Here is a 6,834-nt window from a genome sequence, read left to right on the forward strand (position 1 = left end):
TCTGAGTGTTTAAAGCTGTACTTTTCAAAGTTGGAGATACAGTTAGTGAGAACAGAGTGCTTGAAACGCGAGCTACGTCTTGTAATTGGACAATTATTGCATATAAGGCTTAAGAAATCCCATGAAATATGCTTTATCTGGAAAGACGCTCATGTGTATCCACTTAGTCATCTGGCAGGAGGCTGAGCGGCAGTTCTTCAGTCAGCACAGGAAGCAGAGATGTTTATTACCTTGAAACACGGTTATGGGCCATCATAACGTTAGGCTGTTTGTACAAGTGAAAATACTGAGCCATAATTTCAAGGAAAGCACACTAACCTCCTCAGGCTCTGCGTAAAGTAGATTAAAACTCAGTTCTACCCAACAGGAGCCTAAGGAGACATGAAAACTAAACGTGACGCGGTATCTTGGATGGGTTCCTGGAACTGAAAAGTGACATTAGGTAAAAACAAAGGAAATCTAAATAAAGGACGGACTTCAGTAAAAATAAGGTCTCAATATTGGCTCATTAATTATAATAAATGTGCCATGCTAATGTAAGATGTTGCAGAAATGGAGTGTGAGGTATGTGGGAACTCTCTGTACTATCTTCTCAATCTTTCTGGAAATCTAAAAATGTTTTAAACAATAAAGTCCATTAAAAACAAAAATACTCCCCAAAACTCAAACCTGACATCAGGGCCCAGAAACAACACGTGAACCCCAGCCATTTGCATTCTGAAAGCAAAATGTGTGGACCACCTGGAAAAGAAGTGAGATTTTTACTGCACATGAAAATGCTCTAGTAGCCTGTGGTCTTTGCGACACCGTCTTTCTCTGTCTTGGAATCTGCTTATTAACGTGAGTTCCGATCACACCCTCTCTGCCTTGGCTACAGGGAAATAAATGCAGGATCAGATTTCTGGACCACTCCTAGCAAGGCTGACAGCGCCTGCCTTCACTCAGTGCCGCAATCGTGCCTGGGCTCTGGAGCCAAGGCTTAGGTTCAAATCCTGGCTCTGCCACATGTTAGCTGGGGAATCAGCCCAGTTGTTCAGCCTCTCTGGGTCTGTTCCTCGTCTGTGAGGTGGAGATGATAAAAGTACCTGCCTCAGAGGATTACCGTGACGATTAAATGAGTTACTATGTGAACAGGCACACAGTGAGGCCCAGCTATTTATTTGGGGCATTTTGTATATTAGTCTTACCCCTTGCTTTATTCATTTCCCAGCCCTCACATTCTGCCCCATTTATCTACTCTTCATTTTGTCCTTTTGATATATTTTGTTAGGCCATTTTGAGTCTTTAAGCATATTAATCTTCCCTCAGGTAATTGATGGTCAATTGTGGAACTACTGATATTTTTCTTATTCGTGATTTTTGAAACACAAAATATAAATCTTTTATGCATGGCTGGTGTTAGGATGTGGTTCTGGACCCTGAGGTTTAGGATTGAATTTTACTATAGTTTTTAATGTGTGTGTGTGTATATATATTTTTTAAACCACTAAAATCAGCCTGTTAACGAAAATAAACATGAGCAAAATGTAATATTTTGCTAGGCTAAGCCAAGATCATTTTGATATGCTAAAAGTTTCCAATATAAACTGTACTGTTGGTTCAGTAAACAAGTTCGATCATAAAAGTCTCCATGCATGTATACTCTACTAAATCTTGCCCAGTGTTGATGGATGTCAGCATTAGCTCAACTTTCACTGTAACCCCCATGCAAAGAACTACCAGTTTCCTGGTGCTTAAGGTGTAAGGTTTAGCTTTAACAGGGTCAAGAGGACTGGGCCACTTATTTTTTAAATATGAGAGTCTCCTACATTGACTGGGAAGATCGAGTTCATCATTTGATAAGCTAAGTCCAATATTAATGCTCCTTCAGGGAATCAATGCAAAATTTGTGGAAAATAAAATTATTTTTAAAATAAAAATGCTCTGAAAAACTGGGTCTTTTTTATAGTCCTGAATCTTTATTTGATTGGTGGCATGGCTCGTTCCAGCAGACACTCTAAAAATTTTTTTTAATGTATTTAGCATACACAGAAATCCTTTATCCATCTTCAATGTATTAAGTATAAGAAATGAGGTAAGGAATAAGCTTATTTTATTTCTTCCTGCAATGACTAGACAATTATCTCAATACCAATTATTCCATGACCAACTTTTCCCCCACTGGTTCACTATGCCACCTTTATTTTCTATTAAATTAGTTTATGCATTTGCAAGTCCACATTCCTGGACTGGATGTCTGTCTCATTGATCTGTTAGTCTATTCCTGTACCAGTTCTGATTTAATAACTGTAGCTTCATAATACATTTTAATATTTTGTACTTTCCTTTACAGAAATTCGATTTAACATTTCCTGGGATTGGCATGTTTTGCTGCACAACACTGGAAAGGATTTAGAATGAGTGTTTTTCTTTTTCATCTAAGACAACTGCAATTTTGGAGAGAACATAGTAAGACAATTTAACTGTTCTTCCAGCGAGCTGCCTGCTCTCTTACTCTCATTCTGTCTTTACATCTTAATTATATTGAAATTGAGCCTCAAACACTTCATAGTTTGGAGGAGGTGGGCAAACATTCCAGTTAGGCACAGCATCTGCTATGGCTTTGCACTTCTTTAAATCTCCCCTTAACTCAGAAGGGATCAGCTCAGATCCTTCTACAAATTTTATTCCTTAAAAATATACTATAAACAGTAGCTATTGTCTCTGATGTTGCTCTTTCAACAGATAGGTCATTTAGGTTATTGTTTTGTTTTTCTCTTCCTTCTTTTTCACCCTTTTTTTTTCCTGTTCTATCTTTTCGTTACTGTTAGCATACTACCTAATTTATACTTAGATCTTTACTATCAATTTTTAGCTCTTTTACTAATTTTTCATTCAGTAAAAGGTAAGTGACTTCCATGGCTTTCCATTTTCAACAGAGAAGAGGAAGGGGAAGATACCACAGCATCATAAAAATAGGTTCTGAAGAGAGGGAAGGAAGGAAAGAAGGAAGAAGGAAGGAAGGAAGGAAGGAAGGAAGGAAGGAAGGAAGGAAGGAAGGAAGGAAGGAAGGAAGGAAGGTGATTATACATCCCCTGTTGGAGTGGCCGCCAGACAGAGTCCATCCAGCACTGGAAGAAGATGAACCTTTTATCTGCACTGTCTTTCCTGCTGGGAAAGGCCCTTGTGCCTCACCTTGCAAGGAGGGATGACTTCCCAGCACACCTGCATGCTCCAAACTCTGATTCTAACAAAGAGAAGGAGAAAAGGAGACCCAACAGAGATGGAAACATCCTTGAGTCAGAAGCCTTCCTTGTGAAAGCTGTCAGGATGGACTGAGTGGCCCATGGGTCCTTCTAGTGAACCAGTCTCTGAGTTGGAGATGGTGACAGCCCTTTCCTGGGGCCTGGTTCCATGTAGGCATAACTGCTCTGGAGATAAGAGGACCTTGCAGACTTGTGGGCCCTTGAAGGTGGTCAAAGTTCAATGCCAATGAACGGATGTGGAAAGCCAGAAGAGTAGACCTAGTGTTCCTCCATCAGCTAGAAGCTCAGAGGTTGTTTCCTCCAGAAAGCCCATTCTGGCCCCTGGTCTGGGTAAGGCAGCTCTGGGCTCCTAGAGGCACAGCCTCCTCCATCTCAGTGTGGATCAAGTTTCTTTAGGCATGTCTCTTCCATCCCTCTTCTGAGCTTCCTGGGCATGGACTATGTCTGTTTCACCTCATGACCCTTTGGAGCCTGAGTCCAGTGACCCTATCACCCATTGCTAAGGCCCAGAGGGACCACCTTCCTTCTCATTTTTGCTAGGCACTCATCTCCATGTTGGGTACACAGTATCTTATAACAATGCTTGGGGATTGCTTCCAGGAAGAGAGAAGAAGTCAGCATGCTCTGTGAAATATGAGGAATCAAAATAGTTAACAGTTTGTTACTGGCATGCAGTCAAAAGATAAGACAAAGTGGAAAAAGAATCTGTTAGAAGCTCTTTATTAGAACAGCCAATTAGATCTAGAAGGTAATGAGATACCACAAGCTCGATGACAAGAAGTGAAGACTAGTCAATGAAAATTGGACATAAGCTTTAAATCCTGAGTTAGAGAAATGACTAATTTGAAAGAAACATAATATCAACTATGCTGACTGAACATATTTGTTGTAGGAATAAGGAAGGAATCAGAGAATTTTCCAAAGATAATTAACTGTTAAAAATCTTACTTAAATGCACTGTTTCCAAAATGAATAATAAGCTAGAAATGAAGGCTTGAGAAACAAAATATAAGATCTGAGAAAACATACTCAAATACTTTTCTGAAGAATTTCAACACTGAAGTGAGCTCTCTTTTGTCACACATGGCTAAAAATCTTCCTATATCGGGTTTTGCAGCATTTTCATGGAGTACGTTTTGGGAGTTACTGTATATAGTGTTATAAATGCAATTGTTGGCAAACTTTTTTTTAAAAGAATAAGAGCAGATTTATTTTACCAGATTCATGTAGGAATAAAGATGTAAATTCCAATGTTTTAACTACTATTATATCCATACAAGGGTTCATATTCTGCATAAAGAGCCATTCAACTTTTACATCTTTAGGGTCCACAGTCAGAGTTCCAGCCTCGTTTACAAAGTTTGGTTAGACAAAGCTCAGTGACCCATTCCAGCATCTACCCTCCCACCTGAGAAAAGGTGGCAACTGAGATCACAGGCAATTGTCCCTTTATCCAATTGGTTGGGCCACTGAAGATGTGGATCTTATTCTACAGCTCTTTAATTTTCTGTTGGAAGCACAAAGTTGGACTTGGCCAGGCACACAATTTCAAGAGGGACTAAGGCCACCCTTGCCTTCCATAAAAGTGTTCTTCCAAGAGAACGGATGCAGATGCCCAATGCCTTGCTGTAGCTGCTTTGTCTTTGGGTACTAGGTGATTCCAAAGAATCATTTGCTATTTGACCCAAAGGAACATGACTGCCAGAGGGAAGAAAGGCAGCTGAGCTGAAATCAGCATTATTTAAAGATCAAGGCAAGAAATGAAGCTGTAAGCAGCTGCGAGAGCCTCAGCCCCTGAGTATGCTGAGCAAACACTACTTGGCCATTGGCACATCAGCTTCCAACTCTATTGAATCTCCTATTATAATTCTGACTTGTTTCACTCAGTTTTAGGATTACTGTCAAAATAACAGTATGCCACTCCTGGGTTATTGTGAAGGTCAAATGAAATAATGCACCTCAAGCGCTTAGTGCTGAACCTGGCATATAATAAGCACCTAATGAAGAAATAAGAGTGTCCTGCAGAAATCAGAATCAGTGGACTAGATATACACATAGCAACAAGGATGGCTCTTAAAAACCTACTTGAGTGAAAAAAGGGAAAGATATATAATAAAGCACCATTATGCAAATTGATAATATAGGCTTATACAATTTGTAAGAACACATATAAATAAATGCACATTAAACATATTAGAACAGTTACCTATGGGTTGGTGGCTGGGGTAGGGGAGTGTCAGTGAGCGAGACTGGGGAATAAATATACGAAACAAGAACAAGGACTGGAAGAGGCAGCAATGAAAATGTGCCAGGAACTGAGGCGTATAATTAACTCCCTGCATCTGAGGTTAAAAATAAAAAGATAACAATTGTCGTTATTATTACTGCTAGATCTTCCACTTGCTTTCAACTTTAGAGTGTTGGAATATCCTTCAGACGGCACCCTCCTTGTACTTGCTCAGGCGGGGGAGCTTTTTCCTCCAGTTTTCTAGGTGATTTAACACATCAGGGAATAAGTATATAAAAAGGCACGGTGCTCCCCTGGGTAGCCTTTCTGGACTTCAGAGCTAAATTGTAAAGTTGGTTCCACACATGTGATTTCGTCTATGAAATTAGGGCAAGGTAGGAAACTAACATGGAAAAAAAGTGATTTATTATATTGTTACTATCCCTTACAAGCAGAAGGTCAGCTGCCTCTTTTTGTCCATTAGTTTAAAGCAAGATAAACCGAACGTGGCTATTGTCACATCTCTTCAAAGGCACACTCCGGTCCCCCTGCTGCCGGAGGCGCGCCATCTGCATGTCCAGTGATACTGTGAGTAATTGTGGCGCCTTCGCGGTGCAAACTCTCTCACTTAGCTCCATCAGAGCTGGCACAGCAGAAAGAAGAGATCGAACATGTTTGGATTTCAAAGGTAACAGAAAGAAGTTGGAAAACAGCTATTGGCCAAGCCCGAGCGTTTCAGCGGAGACTGGTACAGCCTTGTGTTTTTCCACTGACAGCTGAAAATGAGCCCAGCTTCGGTGAAGCTTTTTTCCCTCCTTCCTCAAGGTTATCCACAATTCTAATTATCGGTTCTCTCAGGAAAGTAAGAAAATGGATTTGGGAGTTTAGCATTGCTGTTCTGTTATCCATTATAGAGTTGATAATAAGTTCCTCCCCCAGGTTTTCTGCTTGTAACGACAACACTCACTTCCTGACACTGCTGCACGTGACCGAGTGTGATTATTATCCTAAGGTAAACACGGTATTAGCAGCCCACAAAGGGACCCCATCCTGCCACATCCACTCGCTGCTTGGAGGAGACAGCTCCTCTCCTGGGCTTCACTGACAAGGTTCTGTCCCTGTTCTTCTCTGTCTCTGATTGGCTTCCTCTTTAATGGATCATTTTTCTCATCCTTCTCCTCCCACTCCCCAAGCTAGAGATTTTCAGATTTTTGCGTGTGTGTGTGTGTGTGTGTGTGGTGTGTGTGTGTGTGTGTGTGTGTGTGTGTGTGTGTGGTGAGTCTGCATGCAGACACATACCAGAATCTGGAACTGAGCATAGAGTTTGAAGACAAAGCAGCACTTTGTCCCATTGCTTTGATT

The sequence above is a fragment of the Lemur catta genome, chromosome 14, assembly GCF_020740605.2.
Source record: "Lemur catta isolate mLemCat1 chromosome 14, mLemCat1.pri, whole genome shotgun sequence".
NCBI classification, from domain to species: domain Eukaryota; kingdom Metazoa; phylum Chordata; class Mammalia; order Primates; family Lemuridae; genus Lemur; species Lemur catta.